At 39.9% G+C, this 24,428-nt stretch overlaps 1 protein-coding gene and 1 long non-coding RNA gene across 9 annotated transcripts in view; one reads left to right on the forward strand and one right to left on the reverse strand.

Annotated features, from left to right (window-relative positions):
- The window catches only part of ZNF239 (zinc finger protein 239), a 95,929-nt gene that overhangs the window by 54,381 nt on the left and 17,120 nt on the right, over positions 1-24,428 (forward strand). The gene's annotated exons all lie outside the window — the stretch shown is intronic.
- The window catches only part of LOC109264603 (uncharacterized), an 87,323-nt gene that overhangs the window by 50,131 nt on the left and 12,764 nt on the right, over positions 1-24,428 (reverse strand). For 2 of the 7 annotated variants that reach the window (XR_008424880.1, XR_008424877.1), the window contains exon 4: positions 7,543-7,597. The exons of 3 other annotated variants lie outside the window; for them this stretch is intronic. This is a non-coding gene — a long non-coding RNA (uncharacterized LOC109264603). Of the gene's footprint in view, positions 1-2,169; positions 2,871-7,542; positions 7,598-24,428 lie in introns of those variants that run through there. 2 more of the 7 variants (XR_008424881.1, XR_002078794.2) reach the window with 2 other exon arrangements.

Raw genomic sequence — 24,428 nt, forward strand, 5'->3', positions numbered from 1 at the left:
TGAAGGTGTCTTTAGGTCTAAAGTTGGTCTCTTGTAAACAGCATATAGATGAATCTTGTTTTCTTATCCATTCCGTTACCCTATGTCTTTTGATTGGAACATTGAGTCTATTGACATTTAGAGTGAGTACTGAAAGATACAAATTTATTGCCATTATGATGCTTGTAGAGTTGGAATTTCTTGTGGTGTCCTCTGGTCCTTTCTAATCTTTGTTGCTTTTGGTATTTCTCTTTCTTTCTTTCTTTCTTTCTTTCTTTCTTTCTTTCCTTCTTTCTTTCTTCCTTTCTATTTTCATCTTTTCTCCCCTCAGAGAGTCCCCCTTAAAATTTCTTGCAGGGCTGGTTTAGCGGTCACAAACTCCTTTAATTTTTGTCTGGGAAACTTTTTATCTCTCCTTCTATTTTGAATGACAGCCTTGCTGGATAAAGAATTCTTGGCTGCATATTTTTCTGATTCAGCACGTTGAATATATCCTGCCACTCCTTTCTGGCATGCCAAGTTTCTGTGGATAGGTCTGCTGCAAACCTGATCTGTCTTCCCTTGTAGGTTAAGGACTTTTTTTTCCCTTGCTGCTTTCATGATTCTCTCCTTGCCTGAGTATTTTGTGAATTTGACTATGATACACCTTGTTGATGGTTGGTTTTTGTTGAATCTAATGGGGGTCCTCTGTGCTTCCTGGATTTTGATGTCTGTGTCTTTCCCCAGGTTAGGAAAGTTTTCTGCTATGATTTGCTCACATAACCCTTCTACCCCTATTTCTCTCTTCCTCTTCTGGGAACCCTATGATTCTGATGTTTCTTTTTAATGAGTCACTGATTTCTCTAATTCTTAAATTGTACTCTTTTGCCTTAATCTCCCTCTTTTTTTCTGCTTCATTATTCTCCATAAGTTTGTCCTCTATTATTGCTGATTCTCTGTTCTGCCTCATCCATCCTTGCAGCTGCAGCATCCATCCGTGATTGCAGCTGAGTTATAGCATTTTTTATTTCATCCTGACTAGTTTTTACTTCTTTTATCTCCCATAGTCGAAAGCCTTTGAGTTTTCACATTGAAAGAGATATACTAAGAGAGTTAAGAAATAAAAAAAGACACACAAGCCTTTGGTTTCAACTCTGATATTTAAAGAGCTTGCAGGTTGTCACTCCCATCCTAAAATCCCCTAAAAATCAATGACTTTCCTTGAAACCATCAGAGAACTGAAGTCACAAGGCAAACTGTCACCCTGAAATCTAGACAGGTAGACACATGCAGAGTCACAGCTGCTCACAGCTGCTCCAAGTGAGCAGAAGCTGGCAGAGCCATAAGCTGGTAAATTTGCTAACTGCTGGGGGCTATGTTTAGAGAAGCATCAGAGTAAACCAGAGGGTACAGCAGTGGGGCTGCCACACTTTCATGGGCTTTCTGTCTCACAACTTCACCAGGTTCTCATGAAGAACATCCAGGAAAGATCCACTTAGACCTGGCAAGAGTAGGGCAACAGTAACTATTGTGGAAATATGTTCAGTATCTTCTTCATAACAAAGGCTTACTCTCTGAAATCTAATCCCAGCTGAAGGAAGGGAATTCTTCTCCACACTATCCATCTCTAGCCTTCCTGTCCCATTTAAGGCTGGAGGGCAGGGAACAGTTTTTGAAGGTTATTGTTTCAGGGGCGCCTGGGTGGCTCGGTCAGTTAAGTGTCCAACTCTTGATTCCAGCTCAGGTTATGATCTCATGGTTCATGAGGTCCGTGAGATCTCTCTCTCTCAAAATAAATGAATAAACATTTAAAAACAAATTTTTTTAAAGAATGAAATCTTGCCATTTGCAACTACATGGATGGAACTGGAGGGTATTATGCTAAGTGAAATTCGTCAGTCAGAGAAAGACAAAAATCATATGACTTCACTCATATGAGGACTTTAAGACACAAAACAGATTAACATAAGGGAAGGGAAACAAAAAAATATATAAAAACAAGGAGGGGGACAAGCAGAAGAGACTCATAAATATGGAGAACAAACAGAGGGTTACTGGAGGGTGTGTGGGAGGGGGGACGGGCTAAATGAGTAAGGGGCACTAAGGAATCTACTCCTGAAATCATTGTTGCACTATATGCTAACTAATTTGGATGTAAATTTCAAATAAATAAATAAATAAATAAATAAATAAATAAAACAAGTTAATAAAATAAATAAATAAATAAAGCATCATGTCACAGTGGGAGAGGAATGGTGGGATATCCGAGGAGTAAGAACAAGGTTAACAGGAATGATGTAAAACAGAAAGTTCTTGACACTGTGCTTATAATGTGCCAAATAAACACATGATTATGGAAAAAACAAAACAAAAAAAACAAACAAAAAATAAATAAATAAAAACAAAATTTTTAAAAAGTTATTGTTTCAAGGAATTGAGGAGAAACTCGGCCAAGAAAGGAAATAGAAGGCGGGAGGAGGGGTAGTTATACCACTGAAGAAACACTTGTGAAAATCGCAGCCCAGGGACACAGACCCACTAAAAGACTGAGATTTAATCATGAGATTTTAGAATGCTTTCCCTCCACACTTTATCGCCACACCAACAGGATTCCAGCATAACATCAATAGATTATAGCTAAAAAAGCTACAAGACACAGACTCTCCACTGAGGCAGAGTTCTTAAGGAATCTCAAAGTCTTCAAAGAAGGGAGACAAAAATAAGGACACCAGAGGAAGTGAAGCCCCGAAACCTACAACAAACATTAAACAAAGCTCATCTGCTAGCCAGAATAACACAAGTCCTCACACTAAAGGTCTACTTACCTCAGTTTCTATTACCAGATACCTGTTCAACTTTGAACAACAACAACAACAAAACTATGACGTAAGCCAATAAAAGAGAAAATACACCTAAAGAAAAAAGGAATAAGAACCACACTCAGCTATGAAACAGATGTTGGTATTATCACACAGATAGTTTAAAATAACTATGATTAATACGTAAGGACTCCCCTTCAGAGTTTTGTCAAAGGCAAATGGTTTTATTTTTTATGTTTTTCATTTTGTTTTGTTTTTTTAGTAATCTCTAACCCAACATGGGGCTCGAACTCACAGCCCTGAGATCAAGAGTAGCATGCTCTTCCGACTGAGCCAGCTAGGCACCCCCAAGCAAACGGTTTGAAAGACATTTTAAAAAATCCACTCAGTACATCACAATTGAGAATTTTATTAATAAATTTTTAGGAGTAAAATTATTAAATTTTATTAAAAATTTCTTTCGGGGCGCCTGGGTGGCGCAGTCGGTTAAGCGTCCGACTTCAGCCAGGTCACGATCTCGCGGTCCGTGAGTTTGAGCCCCGCGTCAGGCTCTGGGCTGATGGCTCAGAGCCTGGAGCCTGTTTCCGATTCTGTGTCTGCCTCTCTCTCTGCCCCTCCCCCGTTCATGCTCTGTCTCTCTCTGTCCCAAAAATAAATTAAAAAAAAAAAAAAAAAAAAAAAATTTCTTTCAAAGAAAGAAGTGAAAAAAAGTATTTGCAAGAAATAAATAAGAGAAAAACCTGCTTCAAATTCTGTGTCTCCCTCTCTCTCTGCCCCTCCCCCACTCTCTCTCTCTCTCTCTCTCTCTCTCTCAAAAATAAATAAATGTTCAAAAACAATTTTTTTAAGAAATAAATAAGAGAAAAAGGATTACTGTCCAAATTACATAAAGGATTTTTACAAGGTCATAAAAAATAGAGGAAAATGGGCAAATACATAGACAAGGCAATCCATTATCATATCATATATGAAACATCACAGTTAATCAATAATTCACGGTAAATAGTAGACCAGCCATGGCAGGTATTCAACAATAGGAAATAGGAAGTCACTGTATCAGCAGGGGCCTCCTGTGTCACAGGATCCTGGACTCTACCCTATTGATGGCTAGCAGCCAAGAAAGTAGAAGAAATACTAACTGATTAACATTTTAGACAAATTACTGAAAACAAACTTGAGATCTAGAAAAGAAGCATAAAGTCTAGAACAAAGAAGAGAAAATGAAACTGTGGTAGGCTACAAGGATAAGACAGAAAAGACAAATTTAAGAAATATTAACAATTTAAAAGAAACAAGAATGGGATAACTAACTAGAATGACAGGAGAACTGAGACAGAAAGTGGTTTAGGACTTCTATCACATGGATGACTGGCTAAGCAGTGTTAATATGTGACAGAGAATAAAGAAACACGAGTACTTTAATTATGGATCTGTTATTTTTGGATGCTCTTGAACAAGTTACACACAGGGGACTAGCAGAGAGGTACGCTGGAAAGACAGACTCCTACAGGTGCCCATCAGCTATGAACACAGAGAAGATGAATCTGTGAGGGCAATGAGAATAACAAGAAGCAGAGAGATGGGACATGCTCCTGAGGATGATAACGTTTAAGGGCAAAAGGATGGAAGAAAGCACCACAAAATACAAAATACAGACAAAGGCACATCCAGTGGGATGGTGTCAGAGAAACAAACAAGAAACTCTCAGGAGAGAACAGTCAACAGTGTCCATGAGACAGCAGGTACTGGTAATAGCCATCATTTTATTGTAATTAGATCACTGTGACCTTTACGAAAAGACGTTAAGACAACTGGAAAGGAAGAAGCAAGAATGGTCTGAAACGTAAAATAGAATTATGGACATAAGAGCCAGAGAGTATAACCCTGAACTATCTGTGCCACCACTAAATACGGCCTGATGGGGGCAAAAATCATTTACTGGAATAATCAGTAAAGAACATACACTTGATTCCTTCTTCCAAATACTCTACATTTTATCCCTGGATCATACAGGAACATCAGAAAATGGTCTAGAGCACTGCTGTCCAGTTTGGTAGCCACAAGCCACATGTGGCAACTAAGCACTTAAAAGTGTTGATATGTGAGTCGATACTACTGAAAGCAATCTACGTATTCAATGCAATCCCTATCAAAATAACACCAGCATTCTTCACAGAGCTAAACCAAAGAATCCTAAAATTTGTATGGAGCCAGAAAAGACCCTGAATAGCCAAAGCAAGCCTGAAAAAGAAAACCAAAGCTGGAGGTATCACAATCTCAGACTTCAAGCTGTATTACAAAGCTGTAATCATCAAGACAGTATGGTACTGGCACAGAAACAGACACATAGATCAATGGAACAGAATAGAAAAACCAGAAATGGACCCACAAACATATGGCCAACTAATCTTTGACAAAGCAGGAAAGAATATCCAATGGAATAAAGACAGACTCTTCAGCAAGTGGTGCTGGGAAAACTGGACAGCGACATGCAGAAGAATGAACCTGGACCACTTTCTTATGCCATACATAAAAATAAACTCAAAATGTATTAAAGACCTAAATATAAGACAGGAAGCAACCAAAATCCTAGAGGAGAAAACAGGCAACAACCTCTTTGACCTCAACAGCAGCAACTTACCTGACATGTCTCTGGAGTCAAGGGAAACAAAAGCAAAAATGAACTATTGGGACCTCATCAAGATAAAAAAAACAAAACAAAACAAAACTTCTGTACAGTGAAGGAAACAATCAGTAAAACTAAAAGGCAACCAATGGAATTGGAAAAGATATTTGCAAATGACATATCAGATAAAAGGTTAATATCCAGGGGCACCTGGGTGGCTCAGTCGGTTAAGTGGCCGACTTCGGCTCAGGTCACGATCTCGCAGTCTGTGAGTTCGAGCCCCGCATCGGGCTCCGTGCTGACGGTCAGAGCCTGGAGCCTGTTTCAGATTCTGTGTCTCCCTCTCTCTGACCCTCCCCCGTTCATGCTCTGTCTCTCTCTGTCTCAAAAATAAATAAACGTTAAAAAAATTAAAAAAAAAAAAAAAAAAAGGTTAATATCCAAAATCTATAAAGAACTTTTCAAACTCAACACCCCCAAAAAACAGTGAAGAAATGGGCAAAAGACATGAATAGACACTTTTCCAAAGAAGACATCCAGATGGCTAACAGACAGACACATGAAAAGATGCTCAACATCACTATCATCAGGGAAATACAGATCAAAACCACAATGGATATGACCTCACATCTGTCAGAATGGCTAAAATTAACAACTCAGGCAACAATAGATGTTGGCAAGGATGCAGAAAAAGAGGAACTCTTTTGCACTACTGGTAGGAATGCAAACTGGTGCAGCCACTCTGGATAACAGTATAGAGGTTCCTCAAAAAATTAAAAAATAGAACTACCCTATGACCCAATAATTGCACTACTAGGTATTTATGCAAAGAATACAGGAGTGCTGTTTTGAATGGGCACATTCACCCCAATGTTTATAGCAGCATTATCAACAAGAGCCGAAGTATGGAAAGAGCCCACATGTCTATCAACCAATGAGTGGATAAAGAAGATGTGGTACACACACACACACACACACACACACACACACACACACACACAATGGAATATTACTTGGTGGTCAAAAAGAATGAAATTTTGCTATTTGCAACAACGTGGATGGAACTAGAATGTATTATACCAAGCAAAATAAGTTAGTCAGAGAAAGACAAACATCATATAACTTCACTCATATGTGGAATTTAAGATTCAAAACAGATGAACATAAGGGAAGAGAAGCAAAAATAATATAAAAACAGAGAGGGAGATAAACCATAAGAGATTCTTTTTTTTTTTTTTTTTTTTTTTTTTAAGAGATTCTTAAATACAGAGAACAAACTGAGGGTTGCTGGAGAGTGTAGGGAGGGGGTGGCTAAATGGGCAAGGGGCATTAGGAGGGCACTTGTTGGGATGAGCACTGGGTGTTATACGTAAGTGATGAATCACTAAATTCTATTCCTGAAATCATTATTACACTATATGTTAACTTGGATTTAAATGAAAAAAAAAAAAGCTAATTAGAAAACAACAAGAACTAGCTAATTAGTAATTTTGCTAAGTCCAAATTAGAGTTATCATTGGGATATTAAAAAAAAAAAAAGACCAAAAAAGATGTTGATTTGTTATAGGAACCACATTGTAATTGCTTTAAATGAACTATCTACATGGGGCTAGTGGTTACTATACTGTACAGCATCCAGTACCAGACACGATATTCTGATTCTCTGAAAATCTATATCCACTGAGTTCTCCCTTAGCTCTAGAGTCCTCTGTTCCCATTGAAGAACTGCTCAGTGAAAGAGGCTGCATTTCTTCTAGGGAAGTTGTTAGAAGGTTGTACACTTCATCATCCATACAGAGTGCAAGAAAGGAACTTCTTTTAGACTTTAATGCTAGCAAGTCTTCATGCCCCATAAATAATCAATATGGTTTCTGTTTATGGAAAATGTAAATCATGTAACAGATTCTGCATGACTATCAGAAAGATTAGGAACAAATTTGCAGCTTATCTTTGATAACTCTGTAAGATCATAAGATCTGTCCATATCTATATATTACATACTTCTGTTCTTGATCTGCTACTGTATATTTTCCCTATTGTTGATTTATAATTTCTATATTTCCACTCTAATCTACTAACTCTTAAAAGTCTCACACAAGGCATTAGAAATAAACTGGGAATAACAAATAAACAACTCACCTGGGATCTGTTCATTTTCTGGTTTGGAAAAGTGTAGAGAAGTGTAAAGGTAGAGCTGGGAAGAAGGAAGCAAGAATAAAGTCAGGAAAATATGGCCTGCCTTGCAGTTCCTGGATTCACCTTTCTATTTATTTCTTTTTAATGTTTACTTATTTTTGAGAGAGAGAGAGAGAGAGAGTGAGAGAGCGAGCATGAGTGGGGGAGGGGCAGAGAGAGAGGGAGACACAGAATCCGAAGCAGGCTCCAGGTTCTGAGCTGTTAGCACAGAACCCTATTTGGGGCTCGAACTCACAAGCCATGAGATCATGACCTGAGCCTAAGTCTGCCACTTAACCAAATGAGCCACCCAGGTGGCCCTGGATTCACCTTTCTAAAATGCACCACAAAAGAGGCAATCTAAACAACATGGAAACATATCAGTGACTAGATCATATTCAGCTTTGACATGTAGTTTTTGAGTAGGTGAAAGTAAACATACACATCCCATTGATTATATTGATCATTTGCCTATGATTTAAGCACACAAAAAAACTTAAAATACAACCAATTCATACATTCAGAATACTAATATAGGAGTGTGTTCTTTAAACTCATGTGGTTAGAAATACTAAGATTGCATTATCTATTTTCCTACCAACATGATCCTGGAAGTATTGTTGAACAATTCACAGAAACTCTGAAAAAGAGAATCAGTATTCTAATAAGTTTTTTTTTTAAACTGTCCAAGTTAGTTGCAATTTCATAACCTTTTGATAAGAAACTTGTTTTAGCTGTGCAAAGGAGGCATCTTGGGAATCAAGAAACCAAGAAACTCTAATGTCTTGATCAGTAACACAGGAGTGATCTGAAACAATTCATTTACTTTCTCAGGCTCTATGTTTCCTTTCAAATGGGGCAGAAATAGATAATCTCGAATACCCTTCTTGCACTACTATTATGTGATTCTAAGTTCAGAATAAAAAAATAAAAATACCTAGATACTAAAAATACATGGATATACATCACATACAGGCTTAGGGTTTGGGAAAAGGAGAACAAAAGAAATGTGGGCTGTGTAAGGAGTTAAATAAAACTTCCTTGCTGGTGACCCTTCTCCCATGCTAATCATCCATAAGGAGGTGATGTTTCCATGCAGCTTGCCCCACTCATCACTTAAGACAGCACACCTCTCCAGTGAAACCTGGTCTCTGAAATCACAGAGCTGTGATGGTTTCAGTTGTGACACCTGAAGTTATGTTTATTTAGAGCAGGGAGATCAAAAATTGCTTCTGGCCTTGGATATCTAGAGTCTGTTCCTTTGGGGGGTCTCCTTCACTTCTGTTCTGAAGCTCTGGTGAGAGGTCTGAGGAGGGTCTCAGGATGTTTTCTTTGGATGTTTTTGTGCAGTTCCTTCCCTTTTATCTTCCTAGAATTGCTTTGTTGCGAGGGAAATGGAACTGAGCCCAGAGGACAAAATCATTCAACTTGAATTTTCGTACAAGACCCCCAATCTGACTCTCTGGACGGTTGCTCCCCAGACTAGACCTTCTACAGGCTCAAATCAGGACTGCTGGGCGCACAAAGCTGAGAAAGATGGGAGGGGCCCATATCCTGGATTATGGACTCTGACTTCAGAGTCCTTCTTGAGAGCCAGGAGGGCACCTGTGCCACTTAGGGACCGTGAAAGAACCCAATGGTGGTTTCCAGGTAGAGTGGCCTATTAATAACAGGAGGTTCGGACAACGGATCCGACCTTGAACCCAACCCCCTCACCTGCCGGCTGAGTGAACTTGGGTAAATAATTCACCTCTCCAAGACTGGTTCTCATTTGCTAAAACAAACGTTTGTGAAAATTCAAAGAAATAACAAACGAAAACAGCTGCTTTATCATTAACCACCACACACTAGGCTCAAAGCTTCACATGCCTTCGCTCTCAGCGCAGAGAAGCCCGCTGAAGAGCCGGGCCTCCCCCAGGGGGCGCTGCTGGGAGCCGACCTGGGCCGCTTTCCCAGGCTAGGTGCACAAGGCTGCAACCCTCAGAGGACGTGGCCAGGCGGCCGGCCACAGGGCTCCAGCGTCTGGACGCCGGGCCCCGCTCTCCCCGCGTTGGGATCGGGAGCCGATCCAACACGCACGGTCTCCGCCCACCACACACAGCCGCGGGCCTCACAGCCGTGTGGGTGCGCGGCTCCGCAAGACCATGCGGACGGAGACCATCTACCCCACGTATCAGAGTGGTGAGGCGGCCACCGCCGAACGCACATGCGTACCGGAGCCGCGCGGGTGTGTAACTTCCCATCAGCCCCGGCGGGGAACGTGTGCGCCTCTGCGGCGGGCCGGGCGGGGCGCGCAGGGTAAGTATGCGCCGGACAAGTTCCGGGAAACGCTGAGCTGTCCCGGAGACGGGCGGGGCCGGGGCAACAACGGAAGCGGGGGGCCAGAGACTCGCCCTTGTTGTGAAATACACCCGAACGGCAGGGTTCTCCCAATACAGGAAAATAATGATGAATGTTTCATTATCATGCTTTTTACAACGCTAGCCTCCAAAGACTACACGGTAATACATGAAAATTTTAGGAAAATCAGAAAATACGCACAAACAAATGAAAGAAAGGAACAGTGGACATAGCTTCACCTCCCGCTCCCTGAAATTTACCTGCTTAACCGTTAGACGCAGCCTTCTTACAGTTTGCAGAAATCTGATCATAACACGCATTTTTACCACTATCCTTGCAGAAAACAATTTCTTGTAATATATAACACCAATTCTTTTTTTTTTCCAATAATAAGTTCCACTCACAACAGCATCAAAAATTGTGCAAAATAATTGAGTTAATAACCTATTTTTAAAAAAGATATTTTGTGGTATATCACATTTAAAAGACCTGGATGAGTAGATATTCCTATGATTTTCCTAGAAAGGTTCAATCTTCAACAATACTCCAAACAGAATCTCAACAATTTTCTGTTTTTCTTTTTGCTTTTTATTTTGTATATCTTACTTGACTGGGCATTGTAACCCTACTCTAAGAGAAAAATAAGAAGAAAAAAAAGAAGAAAACCCCAGTACTGCTTAACATATATTAAAAGTATTCTATTATAACTTTTTTTTTAATTTGGAATTGGCACAAAAAGAAAAAGAATATTTAAGAATTCAGAGGCACCTGGGTGATTCAGTGAATTATGAATCCGACTTCAGCTCAGGTCCCTTCCTGGGTTTGAGCCCTGGGTCATGCTTTGTGCTGGCAGCTCAGAGCCTGGGGCCTGTTTCAGATTCTAGGTCTCCCTCTCTCTCTGCCCCTCCCCCACTCATGCTCTGTCTCTGTCTCTCTCAAAAAATGAATAAACATTTAAAAAATTATTTTAAAAAAATTTTTTAAAAAGAATTCATTACATGGTTACATGAGGAAAGAACTGAGTATTCAATTCATTTTGGACAAATAGATCCTTCAAACTGAATGAACTTGTACACCAGTTCAAGGCTCGTGCTCTGTCTCTCTCTGTCTCTCAAAAATAAATAGACATTAAAATAATTTTTTTAATTTTATATGTAAATCATTATATTCTTTTCATAATTTTTTTTAACAATGTGCCTCCCACCTCTGACCTGTCAAAGAGCCTAGATACAATGATCTCCCAGTAGCAATGAACACAGTTAGTACTCAGAAATTATCTGTGAAAAGTACATAATGACCTTTGGAAAAGTGATTGCAAGTCTGGCCAAGAAAAGCACAAGGTAAAACTAACAAAGCTTACTGTGCTAAAGAACAAAGAAGAACTTGCAGATCAATGGGGGTAAAAAACAGAAGCAAGTTTGAGGAGGTACTCATAGCAAAATCATGGGGTCAATTAAAGCACCTAAAAGCATAATTTTTAAAATTTTTTTAATGTTTATTTTTGAGAGAAACAGAACATGAGTGGGGGGAGGGGCAGAGAGAGAAGAAGACACAGAATCCGAAGCAGGCTCCAGGCCCTGAGCTGTCAACACAGAGCCTAATGTGGGATTCAAACCCATGAGCCCAGAAATCATGATCTGAGCTGAACACTTAACCGACTAAGCCAACCAGGTGCCCTAAAAGCATAATTTTTTTAAAGGGGAGAGGGAATATTCTCAGAAAGGCCAAGAAGGGAACTGGGACATTTGGCTCCATCCATTAGTAATGAGGCTGTTCCTACCTTAGTGTCAGTGGAGACCAACTGGGGTGCCAGAACTCCCAATCTCCCTCGAGAGTAACAAAGAGCCCCCAAGTCAGGTTTCAAACAAGGATGAATGGGAAACCTCGAATTCTACCTCCATCTATCAGTAAAGGGACACTGCCCCCAATTCTCCTGCTGGAGCAGTGTTAGAGAAAGCCGGTTAAAACAGATGTAAGTAAGATCTAGCATCTTCTAAGATAATATGAAAATATCCAGGTTCTAAGCAAAATTCACTCATAACACAAAGCAGGAAGATCTCAAACTGAATTAAAAAACAATAGATGCCAAGAGGACAGGATGTTAGAATTATCTGACAAAGACTTTAAAGCTGCCATGATGAAAATGCTTCAACAAGCAATTACAAAAGCACGCGAACCCCATTTCAAAACTGAAGAATAGCAGCAAAGAAATAGAAGATACAAAAAACCTTAAATGGAAATTTTTGTAATGAAAAATACACTAAGTGAAATTAAAAACAAAGTGGATGGGCTCAAAATAAAAAATAATGAAGAGGACAAAGGAAAGAATAGTGAACTGAAAGAGAAAACCATAGACACTGCTCAATGTGAAGAACAGAGAGAACAGACTAAAGAAAAAAAGCCCCAGGAACCTGACAGACTAAGTGTGAAAAAATTAACATTCACCTTCTCAGAGTCACAGGAGAGGATAAAGAGAGTAACACTGGACACGTACTTCAACAAATAATAGCTAAAAACTCTCCAAATTTGGTAAAAGACATAAACATTCAATAAAAGGAGTAAACCCAAACCAGATAAAGCCAAGGAAATTCCGTATTAAGACACACCTGATCAAACTTAGGAAAACTAAAGATTTTTTAAATCTTGAAAGCAGCAAGTCAGCAATGACATCTTACTTCTAGGAGCAAAATCTTCTGAATGACAGTGCATTTCTCTTTAGAAACTAGAGAGGCCAGAAATAAGTGGCACAAGATTTTTCATGTGCTGAAAGAAAAGAAATGTCAACCCCAAATGCTACATCTAGCCAAAATATCCTACAGTAATGAAGGGGAAATACAGTCAGTCTGAGGTGAATTCTCAGATAACAGAATTTGTCACCCTTAAACCTACCCTAATAAACGACTAGATAAAGTTCTTTAAACAGAATGGAAATGTCTAAGGAAGAAACCATGGAACACAGTAAACAAAAATATGAGTCAAAATTTTAGACTTTCCTTCTCTTAAATTTTCTAAGTTGTATTTTATCGTTGAAGCACAAATTATAATGTTGTCTGATAAGAATCTGAATGCATGTAAATTATGAATGTATGTGTGTAAACTATGAATGTATGTAAAATCTAAATATGTAAATGTAGGCACCTGGCTACCTCAGTCCTTAGAGCATGCAACTCTTGATCTCAGGGTTGTAAGTTCAAGCCCCACAGTGGGTATAGAGATTACTTAAAAATAAAAAAATCTTTATAAGCAGTAGAAGGATGGGGGCGCCTGGGTGGCTCAGTCGGTTAAGCGTCAGACTTCAGTTCAGGTCATGATCTCACAGTCCGTGAGTTCGAGGCCTGCGTCAGGCTCTGTGCTGACAGCTCAGAGCCTGGAGCCTGCTTCAGATTCTGTGTTTCCTCTCTCTCTGCCCCTCTCCTGCTCATGCTTGGTCTCTCTCTCTCTCAAAAATAAATAAACATTAAAAAAAAATTTTTTTTTAAGCAGTAGAAGGAAAAGGGATGTAAAGGGAGGTAAGATTTCTATTCTTCACTCAAATAAAATGAGAACACAGTTAATGGGTTACATATATATCAGAGAAACCACTAAAATAGCTACACAAAAAATATACTCAAAATCCTAGATACACTGGGGTGCCTAGGTGCCTCAGTCGGTTAAGCATCCGATTATTAATCTTGGTTCAGGTCACGATCTCACGGTTTGTGAGCTGGAGCCCCGCATCAGGCCCTGTACTGATAGTGCAGACCCTGCTTGGGATTTTCTTTCTCCCTCTCTCTCTGCCCCTCCCCGCTCTCAAAATAAACAAACTTTTATGTTTTTAATTTATTTTGACATTTATTTTTGAGAGACAGAGTGACAGAGCACTAATGGGGTGTGGGGGGGGGAGGGCAGGGGAGGCAGGGGACACAGAATCCAAAGCAGGCTCCAGGTTCTGAGCTGTAGGCACAGAGCCTGATGTGGGGCTGGAACTCACGGACCACGAGATCATGACCTGAGCCAAAGTCAGACACCTAACCGACTGAGCCAACCAGGCTCCCCAATAAACAAACTTAAAAAAAAAAAAACTATAAATACATCAAAATGGAATTCTAAGAAATGTGCAAGTAATCCACAGAGAGACAATACAAAGAAATAAGAAACAAAATCAACAAATATAAAACACAAACCAAAATGGCAAACTTAAATCCTAATATATCAATAATTACACTAAATCTAAGTGGTCTAAAAATGCCAATGAAAACCCAGAGGTTGGCAAAAAAAATTTTTTTTAAGATATATTCATTTATTTATTCTGGGAGAGACAGAGACAGCAAGTGGAGGAAGGGCAGAGAGAGAGGGAGAGAGAAAATCACAAGCAGTCTCCATGCTGTCAGTGCAGAGCCCAATGTGGGAGTCAAACTCACAAATCCATAAGATCATGACCTGAGCTGAAACCATGAGTCAGAGCTTAACCAGCTGGGCCACCCCGGCGCCCCAGCAAGTTGGATTTTTAAAATATAACCCAACTATGTACTGTCTAGAAGAAATTTAATTCAAATACAATCCTATAAGTAGGATGAAAGTAACAGAATAGAAAAATATATATCAAGCCAACATTAATTTTTAAAAACTTAATGTAAAAAAAAAAGCAAGAGTGGCTATATAAATATCAAATAAGGTAGACTTCAGAACATTGAAAATCACCAACAAACAGAATGACATTATATAATGAGAAAAGGGTTACTCCAAGAAGGCACAGCAGTCCTAAATGCGTATGTACCAGACAGAAGAGCCATATAATACGTGAAGCAAAAAACCAACTGAAAGGATACATAAATCCACACTTATAGCTAGTGACATCAACATACCTCTCTCAATAATTGATACAATAGCTACACAGAAAATTAGGAAGAATATAAAAGAACTCAGTAGCAACATCAACAAAATCTAACCGACATTTATAGAACACTTCACCCAACAACAGCAAATACACATTCTTTTCAAGTACCCAGGGAATGTGTACCATAATACAAACTTCAACAAATACAAAAGAACTGAAAACATACATAGTTCGTTCTCCAACCACAATAACCAAACTATAAATCAATTAAGAGAAAGAGAACAAGAAATTTTCCTAACCCTTGTAAACTCAACAATACACTTGTAGAAACATCTATGGGTCAAGGGGAGTCTCAGTGGAAATTTTTAAAAATACATCAAACCAAATTAAAGTGAAAATAAAACATATCAAAAATTGTGAGATACCAGCTAAAGGAAATATATAACACTACGTGCCCAACGCAAGGTTAACACAAATTAGGTATATACAGGCATTTATTGCTTTATTATGATATTTACTTTATTATGGTGTTCTGGAACTGAACCTGCAATATCTCTGAGGTATGCCTATAGTGGTAATGATTGCATAACTCTGTGAATATACTAAAAATCACTAATTTGCACACTTCAAAGTGGTACATTTTATACTAATTATATCTCAATAAATTTGTTCTAAGAAATGAGCACATAAAGTTTCCAAGAGGAATGAAGTATAACCAGTAAGTTAAAAAAAATATTAAACCAGGGGTACCTGGCTGGCTCAGTCAGTAGAACACATGAGTCTTGATCTTGGGGTTGTAAGTTCGAGCCTCACATTGGGTACAGAGTTTACTTAAAATAATAATAATAATGGGGCGCCTGGGTGGCCCAGTCAGTTAAGCATCCAACTCTTGATTTCAGCTCAGGTCATGATCTCACAGTTTGTGGGATGGAGCCCCACATTGGGCTCTCTGCTGACAGTGCAGAGCCTGGTTGGGATTCTCTCGCTCCCTCTCTCTCTCTGCCCCTCCCCTGCTTGCACTGGTGCTTGCTCTCTCTCTCTCTCTCTCAAAATAAATAAACATTCTTTACAAATTAATTATAATAACAATAATAATTAAAGCAGAGAAAGAATATAGTGACAACACCAAGTGCTGGTTGTGAGGGCAACACAGAAGAACACTACCATAAACACAGCTCCCAGTTCACTGGGCCCAGCAGTTTCTGAATGTGTACAATTCCTGACAACTTTGAAAATATGAGAAGGAATTGCATTGTTTTGAATTTAGTGCATTATGTAAAAATTTATTAGTATTATACAGTACTACTTATAATATGTAAAAATATTTAATGCTATAGTACTCTCTTATGCAAGACTCACACACACAGAGACAGACAGATATGCACAGTAAAAAGGTCAGAAAGGAGGGGCACCTGGGTGGCTCAGTCTGTCGAGCATCTGACTTCGGCTCAGGTCATGATTTCACAGTTCTTGAGTTCCAGCCCCACATCAAGCTCATTTGCTGTCGGCACAGAGCCTGCTTTGGATCCTCTGTCTGCCCCTCTCTCTGCCCCTCCCCTACTCTGACCCTCTCTCTCAAAAATAAACCAAACATTAAAAAATTATTTTTAAAAAAGTCAGAAAGGATAAACACTAAAATAATAACAAAAATAACCGCTATGTCAGTGACTAATATCAGTAGTGGTGCTGAAAGCAAACATTGCTCTGACGTATAAATCAGGGGTTCTCACACAAGGGCTTGTGGGCCAAATCCAGCCTGTTTTTACCTGGCCTGTGAGCTAAGAATGTTTTTATCTTTCTAAAGGGCCATTAAAAAATATGTTCTAGAAATATTATATGGCCCAGAAACCTAAAATATTTACTGTATGGGTTTTCAGAGAAAAAGGTTGCTGACCCTTGATCTAAACAGTTATTTTCTTGAGGCACCTGGTGGCTCAGTCGTCGGTTGAACGTCTGACTCTTAGATTTCATCTCTGCTCATGATGCCAGGGTCATGGGATCCAGCCCCACATCGGGCTCCAAGTGAAGCCTGCTGAAGATTCTCTCCCTCTTCCCCTCTCTCCCCGCTTGTGCGCTCTCTCTAAAAAAAATAATAAAGTAAAATAAATTTTAATAGAGAGAGAGCTGCCAGGGTAGTTTAGTCAGTTAAGCAGTTGACTTCGGCTCAGGTCATGATCTCATTGTTCATGAGTTCAAGCCCCACATTGTCTGCACTGACAGTGTGGAGCCTACTTGGGATTCTCTTGCTCTCCCTTTCTCTCTGCCCCTCCCCCATCTCTCTCAAAATAAAAAAATAAACTTTAAAAAATAAAAATAATTGGGAATGCAAGCTGTTGCAGCCACTCTGGAAAACACTATGGAGGTTCCTCAAAAAACTAAAAATAGAACTACCCTTCGGCCCAGCAATTGAACTACTAGGCATTTATCCACAGGATACAGGTGTGCTGTTTCGAAGGGACACATGCACCCCCATGTTTATAGCAGCACTATCCACAATAGCGAAAGCATGGAAAGAGCCCAAATGTCCGTCCATGGATGAATGGATAAAGAAGATGTGGTATATATCTATACAATGGAGTGTTACTCGGCAATCAAAAAGAATGAATTCTTGCCATTTGCAACTATGTGGATGGAACTGGAGGGTACTATGCTAAGTGAAATTAGTCAGTCAGAGAAAGACAAATATCATATGACTTCACTCATATGAGGACTTTAAGAGACAAAACAGATGAACATAAGGAAGGGAAACAAATATATAAAAACAGGGAGGGGGACAAAACAGAAGAGACTCTCAAATATGGAAAACAAACAGAGGGTTGCTGGAGGGATTGTGGGAGGGGGGATGGGCTAAATGGCTAAGGGGCCCTAAGGAATCTACTCCTGAAATCATTGTTGCACTATATGCTAACTAATTTGGATGTAAATTTATTTATTTTTTTTTAATTTTTTTTATTTTTTTTTTAAATTTTTTTTTAACATTTATTTATTTTTGAGACAGAGAGAGACAGAGCATGAACAGGGGAGGGGCAGAGAGAGAGGGAGACACAGAATCTGAAACAGGCTCCAGGCTCTGAGCTGTCAGCACAGAGCCCGACGCGGGGCTCGAACTCACGGACCGCAAGATCGTGACCTGAGCCGAAGTCGGCCGCTTAACCGACTGAGCCACCCAGGTGCCCCATAATTTGGATGTAAATTTAAAAAAAATAAAAAATAAAACAAGTTAAAAAAATACATCTTCTAGCTAAAAAAAAAATAAATAATAAATAAAAATAATAAAAATAAAAAATAAATAAAGAGAAGCCAGAATGTATGTAAAATCTTCTGGCTTAAAAAAAATAATTTTAAAAAGTTATTTTCTTAACAAAGATTATATTGTTAATTCTCTGTAAAATTAAAAACTAATAATATTTTATATACAGTATTAGTTTGCAGCAGCAACAGATTGTTTTACCTTAGTGTGAAAGGTTGTATGCCTAGATTTAGGGGCAGCTTTCGGAGGAAAGAGAATTTTGGGTAACAGGCTCAGAGATCAGAAAATTCAGGACTCCCTCAAATCTCATGGATATGAGGCAGGAGGTCCCTCTGGATTATCTGCCCTTTGGGCTATCCACTCACTTTCTCCATAAAAGGAAAATCATATGGGAAAGTCACCTTTTTCAGCAAGAGACAGGCTGCTTGGAGTGGGGTCAGCAAGATAACTCTGCAACCTTGGGGGAGTCTGCATTGACCTGGATTCCAAGCCAGCATTTTCTAGGGAAGTTCAAAAAAACACCACAAAAAAATAAACAAAAAACAAGCCTGACCAAAACAATATAAGCCTGACCAGCTATATATTTATTTAAAACTAAACACACACACACACACACACACCTCTTCATGGTAGGATGTATTACATAGCTGTAGGCCAATACTCCTTCGCCCATATAAACAACAAAAATATATTTAAAGGTATCCAACAGTTGTGAAAGCAACAAGGATAAGGGAAAACAAAACTTCAGAACAGAAAGAATCAGGAGGAGGTACAAAGCAACAGTACTTTAAGCAGTGGTATACTATCGCTGGAATCACAAATTCAAGAGCCTCTACTAAGAGGCTAATGAGATGAGGCCAAAAGGCAGAATGAAGTTTTTCTCAGTCTTGCAGTGCTTAGAAAATAAAGACTTTCTGGATGAGGTTACCTAAAAACAAAACAGGCAAGATATGAAAACCCTAGAGAAGGTAGTGAATTGTTCTTTGGGATCTAAACCCACTTTTAATCCAGGACCACTTACCAATTCTGGCACAAAGGTTGAAAATAAGGCTTGAGCCCCTGCAGAAAGCAGTTGTTGAGGACAGAGATTTAGCATTCATGAAGGGCTGGAGTTAAAAGCATGTCTTTAAATATATAAAATGTCTCAAGGTAAGTACCAAGTTTGAAACTCTATGAGAAGACTTAAAATGTGTTAAGGGCAAAATTGAATAATTAAACAAGACCACAAATAGGCACCAGAGGTTAGGACTTTATCATATCTCTTAGGGTAACTTTATTCAACCCATAACAATTGTAAATGACAAGAATCAGTCACTTGAGGACAGAGCAACAGAATTTGCCCATCTGAACCAGAGAGAAAATAGGCTGAAAGGGGGGAAAAAAAAAAAGAACAAAGCCTTAGGGCCCTCAGCTGTGTGTTTAAAAAAATAATGGCTAAAAACTTCCCCAAACTGACAAAGACAAATCTAAATGGAAGATGCTAATCAACCCCCCCAAAAATCTATGCTTGGACACATCACAATTAAACTTCTGAAAGGTAAAGAAAGAACCCTGAAAGCAGCCAGAAACAGTACTTCACCCACAGAACACCAATTTGAATGATGGTGGATTTCTTATCTGAGATCATGGAGGCCAGAAGGAATTGTCACATTATTCAAAAGTTCATAGGAAAATACATCGTAAATTCTTTATCTGCTTTGAAACCCTCCTTCAGGAACAAAAAAGAAATAAAGAAATTCTCACATGAAAGAAAACTGATAGAATTTGTTGTAAGGAGACCTACCATTAAAGAATGACTAAAGAAGGGGCACCTGGATGGCTCAGTCGGTTAAGTGTCCGACTTCGGCTCAAGTCATGATTTCACGGTTTGTGAGTTCAAGCCCCACATTGGGCTCCGTGCTGACAACTCAGAGCCTGGAGCCTGCTCCAGACTCCATGTCTCCTCTCTCTCTTCCCCTCCCATTTTCACACTCTGTCTCTCCCTCTCAAAAATAAACATTAAAAAAATTTTTTTTTTAAGAATGGCTAAAGAATAAACTATCCTTTACTCATAAGCTTTATAATTCATATCTCATGGTTGAAACAAGTTTAAATACCATGTTGAGGCAGGGAAATTGAAAAGATCACATGAAGGACTACATTTTGCTGCTTTTCCTGCTTCTATTCTTGCTAGGACCTGCACCTTTGCCCTACACATGCCTTATTGTACAATGTATGTCCTTATAAGGTCAAGGAGTTAATGATTTCTTTGGAGTCTTCCAGCACTATAGATAACATCTAAGGAGTGACCAGGAAGGGTCCTCATGTAGTTTTCCAGACCACTGACTCACGGAGACCCCTGGCCCCAGGGCATAAGTGACCTATGGAGAACATCTACACACTGTTTTAACCAGTTCCTGGAAGCCTGAGGAAGACAAGTACTACAGTCCTCAGCAAAAATCCCAGACCCCAAGCAAAGAAGAGATTCACTCTCCTTTCAATGTCTCCCAGACACTCTATCTGCTCTCTTTCTAGGTCTTCAATAAACTCTGTTCTCATCTCTTCTCAGCTCATGTTTGATTTCTATCCTGTGCAAAGCCAAGGACTGTCTTGGCTGGTCCATGTGAGATCCTCCTCTGGGTCCTTGGACTCAGCCTGCCTGCATCAAAGTGATCCTCAAGATAATAATATTTAAAAGTAGGGAAGGTAAAAAACAACTAAATGGAAGTAAGGTTTCCATATTTAACACTAAATGGTAAAATGCTGACATCAGTCAATGGTGATAAACATTCAGTTATGTATATATTGATATCAGGAGCAACTACTACAAAAATTGACACCTACAGCTGTTAGAAGCAGTTAGTTGGGTTCTAACAGGATGCCTGGAGCCCAGTGAAAAGGAAGTCATGGTCAGCCATCATGAAAGTCAGAGGCCTGTCCCTGCAGGGCCACAAGGCCACAAGAAGCTGGAGCAAACCAGACAGGCCTAAGATGGCAGGTGCCATGACAGTATGAGAAGTAAATGAGATGATTCATTTTCAGAAATACCAAATAAAAGCTGTGCTGTCTACTTTACAACAGGTTTACAACCTATTAGAAATATATACCAATCATCGCCCCCCAAAATGGAGTCCCAAACCCTTAGACACTTCACTTCCTGATTCTTCTTCCCTACCCATTTCTGGGGCTTATTTTCATAGGCTTTGCAATGAGCATGTGCCAGAGAACTGAAGTCTCTGCATCACCTCAAAGAATGTATTTTTTGCCTTACATGGTCATAGGCAAATTCCGGGTAAGGCTGTAACCTCTATAGTACTCAGCCAATGAGGAATCAGGGGAGGGATGTGCATGCTAGGAGATAAATTGCCTGCTGTAACTGCACACACACACATCCCCCACCGCCGCGCCCTGCAATGTGCCTGTCCATCAGACGCCCGCTCTTGCAAGAACATTGATTAAAGCCTTGCTTCACTGTGCTCTGAATCTCCGTTTCTCTCCTTTGATAGGGTCAGTGGGCTTCTCACAACAGGAACCCCTGATCAAATAAGGAAGAAAAGTGCAAAACCTTGTTTCCAAAATATCCCTACCTCAGGTAATGAATATTCCATCCCTTGTTGACAACTGTCAATAAAAGATAGAAACCCAAACCCCAGGGCGCACAGCTCTGTCTGTCTTGAACTTAGGTGCTCTCACATCTCAAGACTGTACTTTCACTTTAATAAACTTTTCCATTTGTGCCCCCTTGTCTGCTGTGTTGTGTCTGTCCTTGAATTCTTTCTCATGAGGAGACCAAGAGGATTTGGTGACATCTTTGGGATGGGCTGGGTTGGGGTCTCAGGACCCAGGATCTCCCCAGTTCACCCAGCAACACAGCTACAGCAAAGAGTAAATGCAACCTAACCCCTAGACAGATAAATGTTAAGACCATACACTAAAGGCCTATTTCCCTCAGCTCCTCAGTTGTGATGATTTTATGAAAACTTGACTCAGCTAAAGGATGCCCACACATATGGCAAAACATTATTTGTGGGTGTGTCTGTAAGAGTGTTCCAGAAGAGGGGCGCCTGGGTGGCTCCATCGGTTGGACTTCTGACTTTGGCTCAGGTCATGATCTCATGGTTCGTGAGTTTGAGCCCCGCATCGGGCTCTGTGCTGACAGCTTGGAGCCTGGAGCCTGCTTTGGATTCTGTGACTCCCTCTCTCTCTGCCCCTCCCCCGTTTGCACTCTGTCTCTGTCTCAAAAATAAATAAAACGTTTAAAAAAAATTTTTTTTAACTAAAAAAAAAAAAAAAAAAAATGTTCCAGAAGAGATTGTCATTTGAATAGGCAGACTGAGTAAAAGATCACCCTCACCAATGCAGGTGGGTATCACCCAATCCATTGAAGGCCTGAACAGAACAAAAAGGTGGAGGAAGGGTGCTCTTTTTGACTGAGCTGGGATATCCATCCTCTTCCCACCCTCAGACATCAGCACTCCCAGCTCTTAGGCCTTCAGACTTGGACAGAAATACACCACTGGCTTTCCTGATTCTCCAGCTTATAGATAGCAGATCATAGGACTTCTTGCCTCTGTAATTGTATGAGTCAACTCCTATAATAGATCTCCTCTTATATATACCTACCTATATCCTATTGGTTCTGTTTCTCTGGATAACTCTAATATACCAGTACATCATGTTCATATTTCAATAAAAAGAAGGTGGGGATAGCAGAGTCACTGGCATTTTGGTGGTAACTGAAACCAGCAATGAATCAGATGGCTTAAAGGAAAGACACTGAGGAGGTCAAAGGGCAAATACAAGATCTGAGAGAACTTCACTCAGAAGCCTGGAAGAACAGGTCATGAAAAATGAAAAAGAATTATCTGGAAGGTAAAAATAAAACTAGCAACCCACATTGAACACACAGTTCTTCACTTGTGGAAAATAAACACAAAATGAAAAAGCAGAGATATTTTATGGAAACCAAAGGCACAATAGTAAGAATTAAGATAATCTAAACAACTAAACATGAAAAAACCAAAATCACAACAAAAGGGGTGCCTGGGTGGCTCAGTCAGTTAAGCGTCCAACTTCAGCTCAGGTCATGATCTCACAGTCTGTGGGTTCAAGCCCCCCATTGGGCCCGGTGCTGACAGCTCAGACCCTGGAGCTTGCTTTGGATTCTGTCTCCCTCTCTCTCTGCCCCTGCCCTGCTCATTCTCTCTCTCTCTCAAAAATAAATAAACATTTAAAAAATCATGAAAAATGGAAGAAAATCTGCTTTTAATTCCAATGGCACTCAATATGATATAGATAGATACAAAAAAACCCTGTTTAAAGTAAGAATTGATTTCAATTACATGGAGTCATCAAAGAATGAGTTATCAAAAGTTAAAAATTGACAGGTAAATTATGAAAACTAAAACTCTCAACTGAAGGCTTGAAACAGTAAACATAACTGACCAGTCATACAAATCTCCTAGAGCATATGACAAAGGAAAGTGACTGCCAAGTACACATGGGAGGTCCTAAGAAGACTGAGCCTTCTTTCCCGGGCATTTAAAATAGTAACAGACTCTGGTCCAAATGGCGACATAGAAGGCTCCTGAAGTCACCTGCTCCAATCAACATGCTGAATCTACAGCAACGTACAATTCCTCTGAAAGAAATTCAGAACCTAGCTGAGTGACTCCTTCATAAGCAGTGAACAAGAAAATACCCACATCGAATTGGATAGGAAACACTCATACATAGCTCACCATAAACCCCATTCATGGTATGGTGCTAATATAATCAAGAGTGAACTCCCAACTCCAAGCTTTTCCATGAGGAGCAAAGGTTTAGACCCCACATCTAGTGCCTCAACTCTTAAGATTCCTACCTGGACAGGCCCCCAAAACACCAAGCTCTGAAAGCCAACAGTGCTTGCTTCCATAAGAGCTACAAAACTATAGGGATGCCTGAGTGGCTCAGTCAGTTGAGCGTCCAGCTTTGACTCATGTCATGATCTCACGGTTCGTGTGTTCGAGCCCCACATGGGCTTGCTGCTGGCAGTGCAAGGCCTGCTTCGGATCCTCTGTCCCTCTCTCTGTGTCCCTCCTCCGCTCATGCTCTCTCTCTCTCTCTCAAAAATAAATAAAAACGTTTAAAAAAAAGATTTTAAAAAAGAACCACAAGACTATAAAGCAAACAAAGAACAGTTCTTAACAGACTCCTGAGATGCTAAAGCTATCATCCCACGTCTCCATGCAGAAAGAACAAGATCTCCCAGTCTTTTTCCAAAAGAGGCCCATTTGCATACTTTTGCTACTTGAAGGCCAGGCATCTACTTTAGCAGGCAGTTAACTGGATCCTCCCAGAAAGCCAGAGAAACCATGACACCACCTCCACCTTCTCCCTAAAACCCACCACAAAGAGCCAGTATCTGCCTGGCAGGACCCTGGATATTATCTGGCACCCAAGCTTTCATGGTTACTGCCCAAG

The sequence above is a fragment of the Panthera pardus genome, unplaced genomic scaffold (assembly GCF_024362965.1).
Source record: "Panthera pardus isolate Hobbes unplaced genomic scaffold, ASM2436296v1 HiC_scaffold_22, whole genome shotgun sequence".
Classification (NCBI taxonomy): domain Eukaryota; kingdom Metazoa; phylum Chordata; class Mammalia; order Carnivora; family Felidae; genus Panthera; species Panthera pardus.